The sequence below is a fragment of the Odocoileus virginianus genome, chromosome 3 (genome assembly GCF_023699985.2).
Source record: "Odocoileus virginianus isolate 20LAN1187 ecotype Illinois chromosome 3, Ovbor_1.2, whole genome shotgun sequence".
NCBI classification, from domain to species: Eukaryota; Metazoa; Chordata; class Mammalia; order Artiodactyla; family Cervidae; genus Odocoileus; species Odocoileus virginianus.
Genome location: NC_069676.1, coordinates 51,338,754 through 51,359,844, shown reverse-complemented (window position 1 = coordinate 51,359,844; position 21,091 = coordinate 51,338,754). Strand labels below are relative to the sequence as shown.

At 38.6% G+C, this 21,091-nt stretch overlaps 1 long non-coding RNA gene across 1 annotated transcript in view; it reads left to right on the top strand.

Annotated features, from left to right (window-relative positions):
- LOC110149159 (uncharacterized) overlaps positions 1-21,091 on the top strand; it is a 211,794-nt gene that overhangs the window by 9,084 nt on the left and 181,619 nt on the right. The window lies entirely within an intron of this gene.

Genomic DNA, 21,091 nt, shown 5'->3' with positions numbered 1-21,091 from the left:
TATAGCTCCTCCCAAATTCCACATTCTCTCTCAACACAATACCATAGCCTGCCCCACTACATGAGAGGGCAATGAGTTAACATCATTAAAAAAAGACAACATGTATCAGCTGGCCACTGAACATTTTCTCCTTTTATCCTGGAACGGCCCATGACATCCAGTCATCTTGTGAAATGAGGACATTTATGGTCCTTAGTACCACCCATAATCTCTAATGGATTTGAGTTTGATAGACTTCTGGGTTAAGATTTCTCAGCCAGGTCTTGATTAATAGGCTACAATGCCCAGTATTATTTATCTCTTACAGATAAGCTCAGGCCTTATTGTCCCAAATTTCCCTCATTTGTTTATCACCATCATATTTCTTGTCATATGTTTTTATCACTTTTGTTATTCACTAAATGTTTTTCTTCTTTTATAATAAATTTCTACAAACTTGTGAGAAAAAAAAGAAACTGCCTATTTAGTCCCTAGGGCAGCTATAACACATTATCACAAACTGGAGGCGGGAGGTAGGAGGGCAGTGCTTGAAACAGAAGTTCATTCTCTCACTCAGGCCAGAGGTCTGAAATCAAGGTGTCAACAAGGTTGGTTCCTTCTGAAGGCTCTGAAGGAGAATCTGTTCCATTCCAGTCTCCTGGTGGTTTCCAGCAATCCTTGCTATTCCTTGGATTAAAGCTTTATCACTCCAATTTCTACCTTCATTATCATGTGGGATTTTCTCCAGCATGGATCCTCTGTGTCTTCCTAAATATTTTTCTTAAAATTGACTCACTTTTTAACACTATAATCAACTTATTTTAAAAGGAAAATTAACTATAACAAACAAAAAATCATTATCAGTGATCATAAGTACAAGATAACCGTAGGAACCTAGACAGCATATTAAAAAGCAGAGACATTACTTTGCCAACAAAGGTCCATCTCATCAAAGCTATGGTTTTTCCAGTAGTCATGTAGGGATGTGAGCGTTTAACTGTAAAGAAGGCTGAGCACCAAAGAACTGATGCTTTTGAACTGTGGTGTTGGAGAAGACTCTTGAGAGTCCCTTGTACAGCAAGGAGATCCAACCAGTACATCAGAAAGGAGATCAGTCCTGAATATTCATTGGAAAGACAGATGCTGAAGCTGAAGCTCCAATACTTTGGCCTCCTGATGTGAAGAACTGACTAATTTGAAAAGCCCCTGATGCTGGGAAAGATTGAAGGCATGAGGAGAAGAGGGTGACAGAGGATGAGATGTTTGGATGGCATCACCAACTCAATGGACATGAATTTGAGCAAGATCCAGAAATTGGTGATGAACAGGGAAGCCTGGCACATTGTAGTCCATGCAGTTGCAAAGAGTTGGACATGACTGAGTGACTGAACTGAACTGAATCATAGGAAAAAATATAATACAACAAAATAATGTCATTAAACTTTTCAATGGAGATTCACCTGGTGGTCCAGTGGTTAAGAATCCATTTTGCAAAGCAGGGGATGTGAGTTCGATCCCTGGTCTGGGAACTAAGATCCCACATGCTGCAGGGCACCTAAGCCCACATGCTGCAACTAAGACCCAATGCAACCAAATTAAATTAAAAAGACATAACCCCTTAAAAGAAAACTTTTAGGTATATACTTCTACTTCTAGACAAAATGCAGTAATAGAGACTGTGTCTATCCTCAAACAACCAAAAAGTAGACAGTGAACATCAGACAACAAAAGACAGTGATCTCTGAGAGAAGGAAGCACGTGAAGTGAGTCCTACAATTCTTCCAGCTTACTGTCTATAGCTTCTAAGTGGTGGTACAGGAAGAAGAATCCAAATAAAACCCCTTAAAGTACTCATCACAAGACTGACCTGCACGTATATGGGGTCACTACCTGAGGATGGAGAAAGAATCACCCAAAAGGGTTAGAGGACTATCCTTTTGGACTCACACAAGGCCAAATATAGTACGTGTTCCTATCAGCTAGATTGGAAAACTCCTGATGCATCAGTTATTAGGTAGGACACTCAGAAGATCTTGCCTTAGAAATGGTGAATCTCTAGACTGATCTCATGTCATCTAACATATCCTGAAAGCAAAAAACTAAAAGGGTCAAACTGTTTCCACATTTGTGATTTAACAGTTTAGCCATATTTCAGTTCAGTTCAGTTCAGTCACTCAGTCATGTCCGACTCTTTGTGACCTCATGAACTGCAGCACACCAGGCCTCCCTGTTCATCACCAACTGCTGGAGTCTACCCAAATCCATGTCCGTTGAGTCAATGATGCCATCCAACCATCTCATCCTCTGTCATCCCCCTCTCCTTTTGCCCTCAATCTTTCCCAGCATCAAGGTCTTTTCAAATGAGTCAGTTCTTCATATTAGGTGGCCAAAGTATTGGAGTTTCAGCTTCAACATCAGTCCTTCCAATGAATATTCAGGACTGATCTCCTTTAGGATGTACTGGTTGGATCTCCTTGCTGTCCAAGAGACTCTCAAGAGTCTTCTCCAACACCACAGTTCAAAAGCATCAATTCTTTGGCACTCAGCTTTCTTTACAGTCCAACTCGCATATCCATATGCAATATGGAAAAACCATAGCTTTGATGAGATGGACCTTTGTTGGCAAAGTAATGTCTCTGCTTTTTAATATGCTGCCTAGGTTGGTCATAACTTTTTTCCCAAGAAGCAAGCATATTTTAATTTCATAGTTGTAGTCGCCACCTGCAGTGACTTTGGAGCCCCCCAAAATAAAATCTGTCACTGTTTCCACTGTTTCCCCATCTATTTGCCATGAAGTGATGGGACCAGATGTCATGATCTTAGTTTTCTGAATGTTGAATTTGAAGCCAACTTTTTCACTCTCCTCCTTCACTTTCATCAAGAGGCTCTTTAGTTCTTGGTTTCTGCTCTAAGGGTGGTATCATCTGCATATCTGAGGTTATTAATATTTCTCCTGGCAATCTTGATTCCAGATTGTGTGTCATCCAGTCCAACATTTCTCATGTTGTACTCTGCATATAAATTAAATAAGCAGGGTGACAATATACAGCCTTGCCATTATCCTTTCCCAATTTGGAACCAGTCTGTCGTTCCATGTCCAGTTCTAACTGTTGCTTCTTGACCTCCTTACAGATTTCTCAGGAGGCAGGTCAGGTGGTCTGATATTCCCATCTCTTTCAGAATTTTCCACAGTTTGTTGTGATCCACACAATCAAAGGCTTTGGTGTAGTCAATAAAGCAGAAGTAGATGTTTTTCTGGAACACTCTTGATTTCTCAATGATCCAACAGATGTTGGCAATCTGATCTCTGCTTCCTCTTCCTTTTCTAAATCCAGCTTGGACATCTGGAAGTTCTCAGTTCACATACTGTTGAAGCCTGGCTTGGAGAATTTTGTGTGTTACTTTGCTAGCATGTAAGATGAGTGCAATTTTGCAGTACTTTGAGCATTCTTTGGCATTGCCTTTCTTTGGGATTAGAATGAAAACTGACCTTTTCCAGTCCTGTGGCCACTACTGAGTTTTCCAAATTTGCTGCCATGTTGAGTGCAGCACTTTCACAGTATCATCTTTTAGGATTTGAAATAACTCAACTGGAATTCCATCACCTGTACTAGCTTTGTTCATAGTGATGCTTCCTAAGGCCCACTTGATTTCACATTCCAGGATGCCTGGCTCTAGGTGAGTGATCACACCATCATGGTTATCTGTGTCATGAAGATCTTTCTTGTATAGTTCTTCTGTGTTTTCTTGCCACCTCTTCTTAATATCTTCTGCTTCTCTTAGTTCCATACCATTTCTGTTCTTTATTGTGCCTAGAATTGATTCCACATAAAAGTGATATCGTATGATATTTGTCTTTCTCTGACTTACTTCACTTGGTTTGATAATCTCTAGGTCCAGCCATGTTGTTGCAAATGGCATTATTTCATTCTTTTTTATAGCAGAGTAATATTCCATTGTATGTATGTATACTACATCTTCTTTATCTGTTCATCTGTGGATAGACGTTTAGATTTCTTTCATGTCTTGGCTATTGTAAATAATGTTGCTATGAACATGGGGGTGTATGTATCTTTACAAATTAGTTTTCATCTTTTCTGGATATATGCCCAGGAGGGGGATTGCAGGATCATATGGCAGCTCTAGTTTTTGTTTTTTTTTAAGGAACCTCCATACTCTTCTCCATAGTGGCTGCACCAATTCACATTCCCACCAACAGTTAGGAGGGTTCACTTTTCTCCACTCCCTGTCCAGCATTTATTATTTATAGACTTTTGAGGATGGCCATTCTGACCTAGATCTGATAACTTATTAAGAGAACTGGACATCTAATTGTTTCATGTAAAAATCTCTTTATTTTAAAATTAAAATTTTAAACACCATTGAGAAACTAAATAAAGTGTATCTTTGAACCAGCTACAGTCTATGGGTCTGCCAGTAGGTAAACCCTTGCTTCCCTAGGCCTCTCTGGTAGGTACACTTCAGACCTATCAATTCCACATGGAAATGGTATAATTTAGGAATAGGGCCTTGAATTTTGGAGGAAAACATGAAGCTTCTGCCTGCCTAGTTCTAGACTGCTTCACCAGTCTAGGAGTAGTGAATAGAATCCATCCTTTGACCTAGCCTACCTGGGTTGATCAAGTTTAACATTAGGACTTGAGGCCAAAATCTCAGTATGGTTAAGAATATTTGTTTTCCAGACTAATTTTCTTGTTCTCTATTGGTGAATTTCCACCACAGTCCTCTGGGATAGTGGATCCAGAACCAGTAGTTTAAGATTCCATGCCCTGGCCATTTTTCTTTCCTTTAATTATCTGTAAGTAATCCTGTTAAACTTCCCCAAAGCCTCATTTGTGTGTGTGTGGATGAGGGAAGTAAGCAGAAGATGAGATACAACATATCCTGATAATCCCCATGAGTCAAATGAATAATATAGTCCACTTCAATGACTCTGTATAGACACATCAAAAATTTTGTAAGACCCCTCTGTTGCTTACTATTAATATTAAATGTGTAGTAATCTTATTTAACAAAAGAAAATTCTATTTATTTTCCACCTCTGGTATTTCAGGGATCAAGCATTCTTGTAACTAATTAGAATCCAATAGGACCAACTGTTCATTATAGAGAGGTCAAAATATTTTATATAGCGTTTGATTCCAAAGACTTCTTCATGTAATTAAAGAATGCTGTATTTTGGCATTTGGTCTATCTTACTATCTCAGTACTTGGTTAATAAGTTTTTAATTGAAAATCATCTTAATGAGTGAAACTACAATATGTTAGCTGAACCCACCAAATACTCCGATACCTATCATTAATAGTGGAAGAAATCAGAGACTCCATTGTATTATGTATTGAGTACATATGTGCAGTTCTATATACTAATATGGGTAAAAGACTAATTGATCCACTTCTTTGGAAAGTACTCAACAAACAGACCATCAAGAAAAATCTTTGAACAAGATCAGCTACATCAATGAAGTAAATGCAGTCATTCTTCCTATGTCTAGACCTTGTAATGGAAAGAGAGGGTTAGGCAGGTTCTTCTCCTAAAATAACTTTTCTCACTCTGTCAGACACTCAAGTAGTCTGGACTCTGGACTCCAGTGTCTGAGTGGGAGTCCTAGCTCTATGATTCACTGACTGAGTGCCATTGGATAAGCCCTTCTTTAGACATCAGTTTTCTTATCTGTTAAATGGAAATGATAATGTGACCAATCCCACTGTGAGTGTAAGAATTAAATAGGATAACATGTGCTTGGAACCATATTTGTTATGTAATAAGCAACCCCAAAATGTTAACTAATGATGTTCCAAAACTAAAGTAAACACAGATCCATATTAAGAGGCTACTGGCCCATTGAGAAGGAGCCCTATGTTTTCTTCCTAGCTCACAGCCAGCTAGCTCTGACCTTGAGTAAGTTGGTGAGGCCCCTGATTCTGCATCTGTAAGTAATGAGTGGGTTGGACTGGTATTGTTGATTCTCAACAACTACTAACTCATACCTTGCCAAAGGTAAGATTTGAGTGCTTCTGGCAATGCTGAAAAGTGTGAGTGAGTGAGTGAGTGAAGTTGCTCAGTTATGCCCAACTCTGCGGCTCCATGGACTGTAGCCTGCCAGGCTTCTCTGTCCATGGAATTCTCCAGGCAAGAATACTGGAGTGGGTTGCCATGCCCTTCTCCAGGGGATCCTCCCAACCCAGGGATCAAACCCAGGTCTCCTACATTTCAAGCAGATTCTTTACCATCTGAGCCACCAGGAAAGCTGAAGAGTGAAACTCTATTTAAATTAAACAAACTGTACCCCTAGGATGTGGATTAAAATGAGTGGATCCATCACATTGTCTAGGATGGAGAATCTAAAAGTCAAAAATTACAGATAATATAATACCTTTTGTGTTTCAATAGAGGGAAATATTTTGCTAGGTAGGAAAAGTGTGGGAGAAACACTTAGGCTATTCTCTCCCTTCTCCCCTTCTTCCTCCCCCTCCTCTTTCTCCCCACCTTCTTTCCCCCCCTCCCCCTGCCAGCAGTTAAGTTAGTGGGGGCCTGAGGCTCAGCATTTTCTCTATAGGGAGCAGCCTCACCTCCACATACATGTGCTGAGGGGTCTGCCTGACAAGAGGCTGGCAACTGTCCCCCTCCACCCTCACTGAGTGGAGGGCCTCTTTCATTCAGAGAAAAAAGTGTTAGTGGTTGCAGATCCATGCTCTGTTCCAGCTGAACTCCATCAGTAAAAACTGGCATTTTAACCTCGGACTATCTCATATCCAATGATATATTTCTCAGTGAGTTCCGAACTCCAAGAAGGAAGTGGACTATTAGTTATGTGGCCCCCAAAGTCCTAATAAATATCTTGGGATCTATTTGAATTACTTAAAAGAAAAATGTTCAAGCTCAATGTGCCTTATTTATACGACGATGCGATTCCCTAGCCAGGCCAGACCACAAGGATCCAAAATTTTCAAGGACCTATAAACAGGCTTTCCTGGTTAAAGGTACAAGCCTTCAGACTTCAGCTGCCCGGCCACTATCTTCAGAGCCAAACCTCCCTGGTTGAGGACTTTTTCCTTGGAATGTAACTGCCTCCACAGTTCCACCCTGCCTCTAAAAGGTTCTCTGTTCCAGCTCTGAAATCCTGAGGAACTATCCATCTTGTTCTTATTTAAACATTGTAGCCCAGAAATAATTTGCAGAATGAAAGGGAGTCTTATGTCAGCTCTGCTTAGGCAGTAGCACATGGCTACCAGCATACTCTCTGCTCTCTTTCCCATACTTCCTATACTTCACTAATCAGGAAAAAGTTCTCTCCTTGACTCCACATGCTAGAGTTTGTTTGAACATCCCAAAGTATTCCAGCAACTGAAGCAATTGCACACTTTATTGACAGAGTAACTGTATTTTGTATCCTTTCACTCTTTCTGTTTGTCCTTGCCAGTGAGTCATGATAGACTTGAAGTTTTCTGATAAGGAATCTATGAAGCTGTACAGATAACAAAAGTAAAACCAGCGTTTGTTTCCCTATTTAGACAAGTTAATGTCTAGCCTTCTATTGCATATACTAGCCATGCCTAATAAACCAGAGGGATGCATTTTACCTGGGATAATGCACTGGGCTGTGAAATTTAGGTTCCGTCTGGCTCAGGAATCTGGGAGCAATGAAGATATATATCTTTGAACCGCAGTTGATGGGCTCTGCCAGGCATCCATTGATTCCACAAATGGTTTCTTTCTGGATTGTAAAAAGACCCAATAAGCCATTTCCTCTAATTATCACAGCTCTTCAGGCAAAGCTGGGATTGCTCCTGTATTGATCCACTCTGCTCTCAGCCCTCACTCCAGCCCTAGGCAAGACAGTTTGCTTTAAAACATTTCAAAACATGCCAAATCATTCTGGTGAAATCCAGAGAAGTGCAGTTCTTTCCCCTGGATTTTTAGTTTTCATAACCCTCAGGCTTCTGCTTTAGCTATGCAAAAGGAGGATTGTTAGATGTGGAAAGTCAGAGAAATGGGTGTCTATCTCCCATGTCATTGAGTTTTAAAACAGGGAGATCACAATCTACTTTGGGAATTATGGACTCCTGAGAACACCAGATAAAGTGGCAGGTGAGACAAATAGGAATAATCTCTGAGTACATAAATATCTCACGTGTGTTGCTTTATATTTAAAGAGTATTCTGACACTTACCCTAAAATATACAAAATAATAAATTACTGAAGATGGATCCTAATTCTAAAATAGTTTCTCCTGCTAAAGCTGGATTGATATTGTCTTTTAAGGTATGTGCTGCTGAGCAGAATGTTGCCAAAACAGCCATGTGTAGACTGAATCAAGGTCTAATCAACAGTTTCCAAGGTACAGAGAGGAGAGGGAAGCCCCAGCCCATCTTCCAGGTGCTCTGGCACCCAAAGCCCCTCAAGGGATTTAGTGACAGAAGACCAGTGACCTGGAGGGTAAATTCCAGAATATTTTAAATCTTTTCTAAAAAATTAACATTTATAAAGGTTAAATACAACAAATACTGACACACCCACTACTCAAAATGAGCAATGTTTTTGCCATAGTTACTTCAAGACCATTTTTTTATTTAAGGAAATAAACACACACATGTTACAGAGAAAGTTGACACCTCCTCTGAAGATGCCAAACATATTTACCTTGTTCCAATCTCAGAAGCAACTCTCACCCTAAATATAGAGTCTGTCTAACCCATGCTTTTCAACTTTTACTGTGTATATGTCTTCGTATATCCAGAAATGATGTATAGCATTACCATGCTCACCATTTTTTTCATTTAAATGAATGGCATTGAAATGTAACTTGCTTCTTCTCATTCAGCAGTGTTTTTAAGATCTGTCCATGTTGACATATGAAGATATTCCTCATTTATTTTAGTTGTTGCACAACATTCCATCTTTATCGATATATCGAAATTTATTAATCCCCATCCTCTTACAGATGAACGTTTGAGTCAATTCCAACTTTTTGTTATTAAAAACATTACTGCAAAGAACATTCTTTGGCGTGTCTCCCTGTTGCACATGTGTAAAAGTTTCACTAGGATATAAACCCAGAAGTGGAATGGAGGGTAATAGGCTACAGGCATGTTAACTAAATATCACCAAATCACTCTCCAAAGTATTTATACCAGTTGGCACCCCTACCACTGATTATGAGTTCCCTTTTCCCCACTAACACTTGATGTTAGCAAATTTCTTATATTCTGCCAGTTTTATGATTATGAAATATCATCTGGTTATTTTCATTCCCTGAATACCAGTAAGTTTGGGCATCTCTTTATATGCCTGTTGGCCATTTGGATTTCTTCTGTGAAATTTCTGCTTATATCTTCTGCCTATTATTCTCTATGGTTGTTTGTCTTTATCCTAATGATTTGTAGCAGTTTCTTAACTAGGTTGCTGACTGATCCTTTTTGCATCCAGAAGCTCTGCCACACTTTGACAGTTAATTCAGAGTTGGAGATTCACATACTTGGGCCTTTTGTGGAGCATCAAAGGTTAATGTAAAGAATTTGTGTGATAGTTATCATAAGAAGTTTCTTGGTCTGGGCATGAGGTGCTCAGGTGAATCAATAAATGATGAGGCACAGAGTAGAATCTAGTTTGTTGAAAAGGCTTTGGGAGATAATTCTGTTATCATCTCAGGAGTATACAGTTATGACCTAACTAGAAGAAATTTCTCAGAAAATGATCAGAATTTTAATATCACCTCTCCAATCATTTCTAATGCTCTGAGAATTGTTCAAGCCTTGTAACCCAATATTCTATTTTTGACATTTATGTTGGTAGCTTTTCCTTTAAGGACACGGAGGCTATCTGTTGACCTGGCACAGTGACCACTGTACAAGGCGCTCTATTGAAATTTGCTGCTGCAGAATGACAATGCCAGATTTCTCTCAGCAATGTCTTCATTAAAGTTGTTTGATGCAGTATCAGAAATATCATTTTATAAAAGCTGTATTTTTAGGAATTCTCTATGATATTTTTTAACTGGCAGGAGGTATCTTTCTACTTAAAATTGTAGAAAACCACTCAACAGCAATTACACTTAACAGATACTTATTAAATAAATAGATAGGACCCACCCATACCCTTGAATATTGGAGGAAGGTTTTGAAGGTGAAAGTAGAAAGGAGAATGGGGAACTTCCGTTAGGAGCTGCTCCAGCACTATGGACAGAAAGCTTTCCAAGCAGGTTCGGGAGGAAGTTAAGGATAATTGCGACTCCACTGAAGGAAAAACCCAGATGACTGGCATCTACTGAAGGTGGTAGAGCCCTTTACAGTCACTGCACAGCAGTAAAGAGACCAGAAACAGACAGATAAAATAGAGGGAGTGACAACTGGGAAAAGTGGGAAAATAGAAAGATGACTGCTGGCTGCACTTTCTCACCCAAAACAGGGACGAAATGGTTCAAAATAAAGTGGGTTCCTTCAGATCTGCCTACAGCCCTAAATCTTTCCCAAGGATCTAGGGGAATCACTGTACTGCTCATGGAAACTTATACCAGCTGGGCCTCCAACTTAAATATTGCAGAGAATATACTTACATGGTTTAGGTAAATAACTAGGATACACACAGAACCTACTCACCTGGTTTGGATTTGATACTAGGCCTAAATCAATGTCTTCATATTCAGGAATGGATAAACAATATAGAATCTATTTTAAAAAAAGCATTCTGCAAATTCAATATCAGTGAACACTGAAATCAAGAAATAGAGAAAGAACACCCATCTGAAAAAAAAATACTACATCAAAGCAAAAATAAAGTCTACATAACATCTGCTTTGTACTCCACAATAAAATACAATAAAACATAGTCTCTGAGACAAAGAAGAAAAATTAGATGAAAGTCTCAAACTAAGGAACTAGGCAGGTAGTGAAAAAATATGAAGAAACTATTACCATAACTAAAATTTCTAGTTAAATCATAAGCAGTAAAGAATAGAATTACTTCTGTAGAAAACTGAATTAGTCATGTAAAAGAAAAGATTGAATCATTCTCCCAGATTTAAAAGACAAATGAAAAGGGGAGAGAAGTATATGAAAATTGAAATAAAAGTTAGACACAATAGAAAACTACTGAAGATCTGAATTTGCAGGTCAAAAGTGTTTGTCTTGTAGCAAGCAAAATTGTTAAAGTGAATTCAGCACTTAGAATTGTCCTCGTTAAATAACTGGATTTCAAAAGTAAAGATCATTTTTCCTACAAAGAATCAGAGAAGGCTGAGTTCTATGGAGGGAGAAGGATTACTTGTAAAGGAAAAAAAATCGGATTGCAATTGGAGACCTTCTATACAATATTAAAAAGGAAATAATAAGAAAAACCAAAATGAAGTAATATATGTAATAAATTAAAATAATAAACAAGTCCACAAGCTTCTGAAGAAAAAATTCCTAAGAACCAGAAAACATGAATCAAACTAAAGAGCTTAATAATGAGTAAGTTATGTTAATAAAGATTATTAATGAAAATTAATGCTGTTTCAGTACAGAACTGTTCATGAAATTATCTTAAATACTATTACAAAATAGCATGAGAATCTAATAATTCTTAAAGAGGAAAATACATACTAGGAAATTAATAATTAATAATAAATTTTGTGTCAAAAGTCCAGAATATACAAAGAATTTAAAGAAGGATGTTGAAATGGTTAGAGAAATGACTAGATTTCTGAATTTTTTTAAGAAATACAACACAATAAGATTTCATTCATAATGTTGATAACCACACTTTAAAACATTTTTAAAGAATAACAATACCATTTGCGCATCATGAATGGACCTAGAGATCATCATACTAAGTGAAGTAAGTCAGAGGAAGACAAACACCATATGATATCACTTGTACATGGAATCAAAAATATAACACAAATGAACCTATCTACAAAACAGACTCACAGACATAGAGAACAACCACGGGGGAAGGAAAGTGGGGAAGGGATAAACTAGGAGTTTGGGATTAGCATATTCATACTACTATATATAAAATGAATACCCAACAGGGACCTACTGTATAGCACAGGGAACTGTACTGAATATTTTTTAATAACCAAGTAAAGAATCTTAAAATAAATATATGTATGTGTATATGTGTGTGTATACATACATAGACACATAACTGAATCACTCTCCTATATACCTGAAACTTAACACAATATTGTAAATCAACTATACTTCAATTGGAAAAAAAAAAAAGAATAACAACCAGGAAAATTTAAATCAAGATGCATGCCGTTCAAGTTATAGAAAGGAAAAATAAGATACATCATACTTACTCTCCATCCTTATCATGGGCCAGTCCCAAAGCTTATTGTAGCTGAGTGTTAAGCCACACTTAATAGTAGTAGTTTGGGTTAATAACATTTTCATAAGATTTACAACAAATTAATGTCATGCTAGATACATGCCATACGAAGTCACTAGCAAGCTATAGTTTGGATTAAGAAAAACATTATGGTCTTGACAAGTGAACAAGTGAACACAATATAAGTAGTAAACTATTCCTAGTGTTCTTTTCTGAATTGAGATGAATTTTTAAGGCTTACAAATTTCCTTGGCTTTCACTAATGTTTCAATGAGTTTATATTCTGTCTTCTGTTAACCTGTCAAACTCCTGGCTTTGAATTTTATTTATCCAGAATTCTGTATTAATAAAACTACCTCATCAGTTTCATAGGCTTAAATTTCATTTAGGTATTAAGTCATAATAATTCCAGAAGGGATAATATATGAACACTCAATTTGAATGAAATTTAACATCCTAGATTAATGAAGACTCATATAAGGGGAAAATAATTTCATAAATAGAGAAAACATAAAACCTAAAGGCATGAGTAGATGGAAAGCTAGTTTTGGTATCACTGATAAATTTATAATCTATGTTGTCATTTCCATATAAGATCCTACAAAGATGGAGTCTACAGAGGCAGAGCTAAAGTTGAGACAGATCTAAACAGTATACACTTCTTGTATTGGAGAGTGTGAGGACCTCAAATTTCACCTCTTTACCAAAAACCTACATTGTCAGGCCAGTGTAGAGCAACAGTTTCCTTTTGCCACATAACAACACTATCTTTCTCTCCCCATATAGAACACAAAACATTTTTTTTTTGACATTTAGAGAATTAAGAAACTTACAAGGTAAACTCATGTTTTAAAGTCTATTTTTTGTTAACTTGTTCTAGGCATAAAAGAAGACATGCTTGATAAATAGTGTAGCTGAAAATGGTAATAATTTATTGATAATTATATAAAAGGAATGGATTTTAATTTTTGAATTAAGTTTAATGTAATGTTTTGCTCTTTCAACAATGATCGTATCTTTGACCTAAGACCTCATTGACTGTAGTAGTGATTTTAGCCTGATGAAATATGTCAGGCACTTGTAACCATTACTGGCCTTTTCTTTCTTACAGTTTATAATTTTCTGTAATTGCTACCATTAGTAAACATTACTCAAGTTAATGACTGTCTTTTACATTATAACTATAAATCTGCTAATCATTAATTTATTGGCTAATCATTATTTCTTGGACATTAACCCAGTTAGTCAAGAATCTTAAGTGTCAAGTCCGGGCGATGTTGCTTCTATTCTTTACATGTTAATGAAAGTGAAGAGGAGGGAATAATGAGTTGAAATCAGTTCCTGAGACATAGTAGAAGATAAACACTAGTTGAATGTCTGGGATTAGTGTTTATTGAGCATCTACTATGTGCCAAGCAGTGCTAATTACTTTACATCATTGTCACATTCAGTCTCCCCAGGCTTTGTGTGTGTATTCCTATCCTCAGTTTTCTAATAAAGAAGTGAAGTTTTGGAGAAATTAACACACTTGCCAACATCTTGGCTGCATTGCTAAAATATGATTCTGATTTGTTGAACTCTAAATCACAGCTCTTTCTACCATGTTCCTCACACCAAAATATATGTATTTAGGTAATACATACCTAAATATGTATCACTGAAAATTACAAACTATGTGATATACAGGTTTGAAAAAATTCTCATAATCTCAGTTCAGTCATGAGCAATAATGGAATATTCTACAGTTCACTCATTTCTTTAAAGTAAAATTATTTCTAGTGAAAAATAATGCAAGTTTATATTACAGTGGATGCAAGTCTGTATTACATCAACAGAATCATACAAACTGAGGGTCTGAAGGGACTTAAATTGTATCAGGTCTAATCAGTTCAGTTTAGTCACTCAGTTGTGCCCGACTCTCTGCAACCCCATGAATCACAGCACGCCAGGCCTCCCTGTCTATCATCAACTCCTGGAGTTTACTCAAACTCATGTCCATCGAGTCGGTGATGCCATCCAACCATCTCATCCTCTGTTGTCCCCTTCTCCTCCTGCCCCCAATCCCTCCCAGCATCAGGGTCTTTTCCAATGAGTCAACACTTCACACAAGGTGGCCAAAGTACTGGAGTTTCAGCTTCAGCATCAGTCCATCCAATGAATACACAGGACTAATCTCCTTTAGGATGGACTGGTTGGATCTCCTTGCAGTCCAAGGACTCTTGAGAAAGAGTCTTCCCCAACAGCACAGTTCAAAACATCAGTTCTTCGGCACTCAGCCCTCTTCACAGTCCAACTCTCACATCCATACATGACCACTGGAAAAACCATAGCCTTGACTAGATGGACCTTTATTGGCCAAGTAATGTCTCTGTTTTTTAATATGCTGTCTAGGTTGGTCATAACTTTCCTTCCAAGGAGTAAGCATCTTTTAATTTCATGGCTACAATCATCATCTGCAGTGATTTTTGAGCCCAAAAAAATAAAAGTCTGACACTGTTTCCACTGTTTCCCCATCTATTTTCCATGAAGTGATGGTACTAGATGCCATGATCTTAGTTTTCTGAATGTTGAGCTTCAAGCCAACTTTTTCACTCTCCTCTTTTACTTTCATCAAGAGGCTTTTTAGTTCCTCTTCACTTTGCCATAAGGGTGGTGTCATCTGCATATCTGAGGTTATTGTTATTTCTCCCGGAAATCTTGATTCCAGCCTGTGCTTCATTCAGCCCAGCATTTCTCATGGTGTACACTGCCTATAAGTTAAATAAGCAGGGTGACAATATACAGCCTTGACGTACTCCTTTTCCTTTTTGGAACCAGTCTGTTGTTCCATGTCCAGTTCTAACTGTTGCTTCCTGACCTGCATATAGGTTTCTCAAGAAGCAGGTCAGGTGGTCTGGTATTCCCATCTCTTTCAGAATTTTCCACAGTTTATTGTGATCCCCACAGTCAAAGGCTTTGAAATAGTCAATAAAGCAGAAATAGATGTTTTTCTGGAACTCTCTTGCTTTTTCGATGATACAGCGGATGTTGGCAATTTGACTCTGGTTCCTCTTCCTTTTCTAAAACCAGCTTGAACATCTGGAAGTTTGCAGTTCATGTATTGTTGAAGCCTGGCTTGAAGAATTTTGAGCATTACTTTACTAGCGTATGAAATGAGTGCAATTGTGCAGTAGTTTGAGCATTCTTTGGGATTGCCTTTCTTTGGACTGGAATGAAAACTGACCTTTTCCAGTCCTGTGGCCACTGCTGAGTTTTCCAAATTTGCTGGCATATTGAGTGCAGCACTTTCACAGCATCATCTTTCAGGATTTGAAATAGCTCAACTGGAATTCCATCACCTCTACTAGCTTTGTTCATAGTGATGCTTCCTAAGGCCCACTTGACTTCACATTCCAGGATGCCTGGCTCTAGGTGAGTGATCACACCATCGTGTTTATCTGGTTGTGAAGATCTTTTTTGTACATTTCTTCTGTGTATTCTTGCCACCTCTTCTTAATATCGTCTGCTTCTCTTAGGTCCATACCATTTCTGTCCTTTATCGAGCCCATCTTTGCATGAAATGTTCCCTTGGTATCTCTAATTTTCTTGAAGAGATCTCTAGTTTTTACCATTCTGTTGTTTGCCTCTATTTCTTTGCATTGACATAAATCATAGTTGGAGATTTATGTCTCTTTCTCTGATTAGGATGTTGAACACTTTTAACACATCAAGTTATAAATTCTCTAGGATTTCTCTTTGCTGAAGAAAGAGAAACTGTGGGTAGAGTAAGTTGCCAGGGAATCAGTGGCAAGGAAGGAAGACAAATTGAGTGAGAAATGGAGAAGTAAATTTGAGTACTTCAATTTTCATCTCCAGATCTGAAGACCGGTAGTAATAAATATACAGCTGATGCTGCACTGGATGAAATTTGATGTCCCTTTGGACCATGAATTTCTATGTTGATACTGAAGGCTTTTTCAGAATGTTGGTGATGATCTGTTGATGAAAAACAGACAACATAAAACCTCATGAAGCTGAGAGGGTAGGGGAAGTTACATTTAAAGTCTCACATTGATGGTGTATATTCAGCTGGGAGGGCAGTGGATTTGTACCCAATTGGATTTGGGGAGCCATGGTAGGCTGAGTAGTGGCCTCCCAAATATTTCCATGTCCTATTTGCAGAACCTGTGAATGTTACCTTATACAGCAAAAGGAACAATGCTTGTGTGAGTAAGTTTAGGATTTTGAGATAGGGAGCTATCCTGAATTAGCCTGGTGGGTCCAGCGTAAACTCAATGTCTGTGTAAGAGGGACACAATAGGAGTTGGTGTCAAAGAAGAAGATGGTGTGAGGAGGGATGCAAAGATTGAAGTGATATGTTTTGAAGACAGAGGTGGTGGTGGTTTAGTCACTAAATTGTGTCCAACTCTTGCAACCCCATGGATTGTAGCCTGCCAGGCTCCTCTGTCCATGGGATTCTCCAGGCAAGAATACTGGAGTGGGTTGCCATTTCCTTCTCCAGGGGATCTTCCCAACCCAGGAATTGAACCCAGGTCTCCTGCATTGAAGCCAGATTCCTTACTGACTGAGCTATAAGGGAGTACAAATAAGGAATCTAGGTAGCTCCTACAAGCTGAAGAAGGCAAGGAAACAGATTCTTCTCTTGAAGCCTCCAGAAGGAGCCAGCCCTGAAGCCACTTTGACTTGAGCCCAGAGAAACAGATTTTGAACTTCTAACCTCCAGAACTATAAGAAAACAAAGTGACATTGTTTTTAGACATTAGTTTTGTGGTACTTTGTTAGAGCAGCAATAGAAATATGACACAGTGACTCACTAGACAGGACTGAAATCTCCACCTGAGCACTTTTCTTCAAAAGGACACTTCAAAGAAAAACGATTTTAAAAGACAAGTCATACCATTAACATGAAACACTTGTACCTGCAGGATTCGTATTGTCAGCAAGTCACAGAAATGTTTTTCCTGACAATTTCCAGTAAGATGGTTGGCTCCAGTCTGTCTATGGCCTGTTGGTCCACTCATGTGGACCATAGGGCTGTTCTTTACACTTCACCTCTCCCCTGACACCTCAACTCATATTTGATTACCTGCTCAGCATCTTCCCTTGTCTGTCCTTCCATGACCCAGTGTCAACAAACCAATCATATCTCATCATCTTCCTGGGAAAGTATACAGTCAGTGTCCTAAGATTATTTCTGATTCTATGGAGTTTGCTTATAAAATCCATACCTCTGTCCTCTGGTGCTCTTTATTTCCCTTTTGATTAATAGCATACCATCACTCAGACCCAAAACAGAGTTTCACCTTTGGCAACTCCTTCTGGGTTCCTCTCTCATTTACTTAATTACCAAGAACTGTGGTATCTGTCCCCAGCCTTCCACTCCCACTGTTCCATTCAAGTCATTGTCTCTGCAACCTTACTGCAAACAGAATGGTTTCCTAATGATTTCAGATTTCAGTCTCTAGTGCTTAACTCCATATTTCCAGGTAAACATTTCTGAACTCTGCCATTCCAGACAAGTGTTTCTAATCCTGTCATTCCACTGTTTTTCTTTGCCCACCATTGCAAGTGAAAAAGCTCTTCAAGGTCTCCTCCCTCTTTTCATTTTGTTTTTCTTCTCTTCTTCTATCCTTACTCTCCATTGTAATGTAGGATACCTGCTGTTCTCCAAAAAATGTTTCCCTACCTGTGTGTCATACTCTGTTCTTTGCCTAAAATGTTCTCCTTTCTGGAGTCCCATGCCTGTGTGCTGAAATATTGCCCATGTAAGATAAGGTTGAAAGGTATGGTAGTTGTAAAATATGCCCACAGATTCTTTAATAGTTCTCTCTACAAGAGGGGGAGTCTAATACCCTTCCTCTTGAATGTGGGTTAAAACAAGTGACTTTCTTCTCATGAATAGAGTATGGTGGAAGTGACACTGTGTGACTTTTTATATGTAATAAAAAGCATTGCAGGCTCTTCTCTCTCTCTCTTACCCTCCCCCGCCCACACACTTTCAGTGGGGAAGCTAGCTGCCGTTTTGTGAGGACGCCCTATGAAGTACTTCTATATGAAGGCCAGGAACTGGGGCTTGCTACTCTCTGAGTAAGCCATCATCCTAGAAATGGATCATCCAGCCCCAGCAGATACCTTGACTGCAAATTTATGAAAGACGCTGAGCCAGAAGCATCCAGCTAAGCCTTAATTCTTTTTGTCGCATTCACTCTCTCAATCGTGTCCGACTCTTTGCATCCCCATGAACTGCAGTACTCCAGACTTCCCTGTCCTTCCCTATCTCCTGGATCTTGTTCAAACTCATGTCCACTGAGTCCGTGATACCATCCAATCATCTTGTCCTCTGTAGTCCCCTTCTCCTCCTGCCTTAAATCTTTCCCAGCATCAGGGTCTTTTCTAATGAGTTGGCTCTTCGCATCAGGTGGCCAAAGTATTGGAGCTTTAGCATCAGATCTTCTAATGAATATTTAGGATTTATTTCCTTTAGGATTGACTGGTTTGATTTCCTTGCAGTCCAAGGGACTCTCAAGAGTCTTCTCCAACATCACAGCTCAAAAGCATCAGTTCTTCAGCGTTCAGCCTTCTTTATGGTCCAACTCTCACATCCATACATGACTACTGGAAAAACCATAACTTTGACTAGACAGACCTTTGTCGGCAAAGTTAAGTTTCTGCTTTTCAATACATTGTCTAGGTTTGTCATAGCTTTTCTTCCAAGAAGCAAGCATCTTTTAATTTTGTGGCTGCCATCACCATCTACAATGCTTTTGGAGTCCAAGAAAATAAAGTTTGTCACTGTTTCCATTGTTTTCCCATCTATTTGCCATGAAGTGATGGGACTGGATGCCATGGTCTTAGTTTTTTGAATGTTCAGTTTTAAGCCAGCTTTTTCCCTCTTCTCTTTCACCTTCATCATCACCTTCATTATTTCCTCTCCACTTTCTGCCATAAGGGTGGTGTCATCTGCATATCTGAGGTTACTGATATTTCTACCAGCAATCTGGTTTCCAGCTTGTGCTTCATCCAGCTTTGCATTTCGCATGATGTACTCTGCGTTTGAGTTAAATAAGCAGGGTGACAATATATAGCTTTGACATACTCCTATCCCAATTTTGAACCAGTCTGTTGTTCCATTAATTACTATAGTCCTAACCCAAATAAACTGTGAAAGAAAAAGTATTTGTTATTTAAAGTCACTAAGGTTTAGGATAACTTGTTATGCAGCAAGATAAGTAATAAAATAGTCGATCATTCTTTATTTTTATTTCAACAAAAATTTCTTGAATGCCTTCAATGGTTGAATTTGGACCTAGAGACTGGGGATGCAGGGGTAAGCCTACAAATCTGGTCTCTGCTCTTATGCTCTTTATACTCTGTCAGGGGAAACACATTAAACAAGTAAGTCCTCTAGTATTTATCTAATTACCATTATGATAAGGTATATAAGTTTGAAGACAACTGGGCTATGATACAATTAACAGATCTGATCTGGCAGAATGAAGACGATTTCTAAGCACTAAGGAATTAAGAGTCTGCATTGATAGTCCCTCCTTCATGGATCACAGCCTTATCATGGGGAAGGGGCTTGCTTAACTCAATGAAACTGTGAGCCATGCCATGTAGTGCCACCCAAGACAGACGTGCCATAGTGAAGAGTTCTGACAAAACATGGTCCACTGGAAAAGGAAATGGCAACCCACTTTAGTATTTCGCCTGGAGAACCCCATGATCTATATGAAAGGGAAAAATAATATGACACTGGAAGACAAGCCTCCTAGGTCAGAAGGTATCCAGCTAATTGGGAGGAGCAGAGGGCAATTACTAACAACTCTAATAAGAATGAGGCAGCTGGATCAAAACAGGAATGATGCTCAGCTCTGGATGTGTCTGGTGGTGAAAGTAAAGCCCAATGCTGTAAAGAACAGTACTGCCTAGGAACCTGGAATGTTAGGTCCAAATTGGATGTAGTCAAATAGGAGATGGCAAGAGTGAACATCAAAATTTTCGGAATCAGTGAACTAAAATGGACTGGAATGGGTGAATTTAATTCTGGTGGCCATAATATCTACTATGGGGCAAGAATCCCTTAGAAGAAGTCAACAAAAGAGTCTGAAATGCAGTACTTGGGTGCCACCTTGAAAAAGACAGAATGATCTTCGTTCATTTTCAAGGCAAACCATTCAGCATCACAGTAATCAAAGTCTATGCCCTGACCTCTGATTCCACAGAAGTTGTCCTGTTCTATGAAAACCTACGGTACCTTCTAGAACTAACATCAAAAAAGATGTCCTTTAAATTATAAGAGATTGGAATTCAAAAATAGGAAATCAAGAGATACCCTGAATAACAGGCAAGTATGGCCTTGAGGTACGAAATGAAGCAAGGCAAAGGTTAACAGTTTTGTCAAGAGAACATGCTGATCATAGCAATACCCTTTTCCAACAACCCAAGAGACAATTCTACACATGGCCATCATCAGATGGTCAACACTGAAATCAGATTGATTATGTTCTTTGTGGCCAAAGATAGAGAAGCTCTATATAGTCAGTAAAAGCAAGACCTGGAGCTGACTGTGGCTCAGGTCGTGAGCTCATTATTGAAAAATTCAGGCTTAAATTGAAGAAAGGCCACTAGGCCATTCAGGTATGAGCTAAATCAAATCATTTATGATTATATACTAGAGGTAACAAATAGATACAAGGGATTAATCTTATAAACAGAGTGCCTGAAGAACTGGATGGAGGTTTATAACATTGTACAGTAGGCAGTGACCAAAAT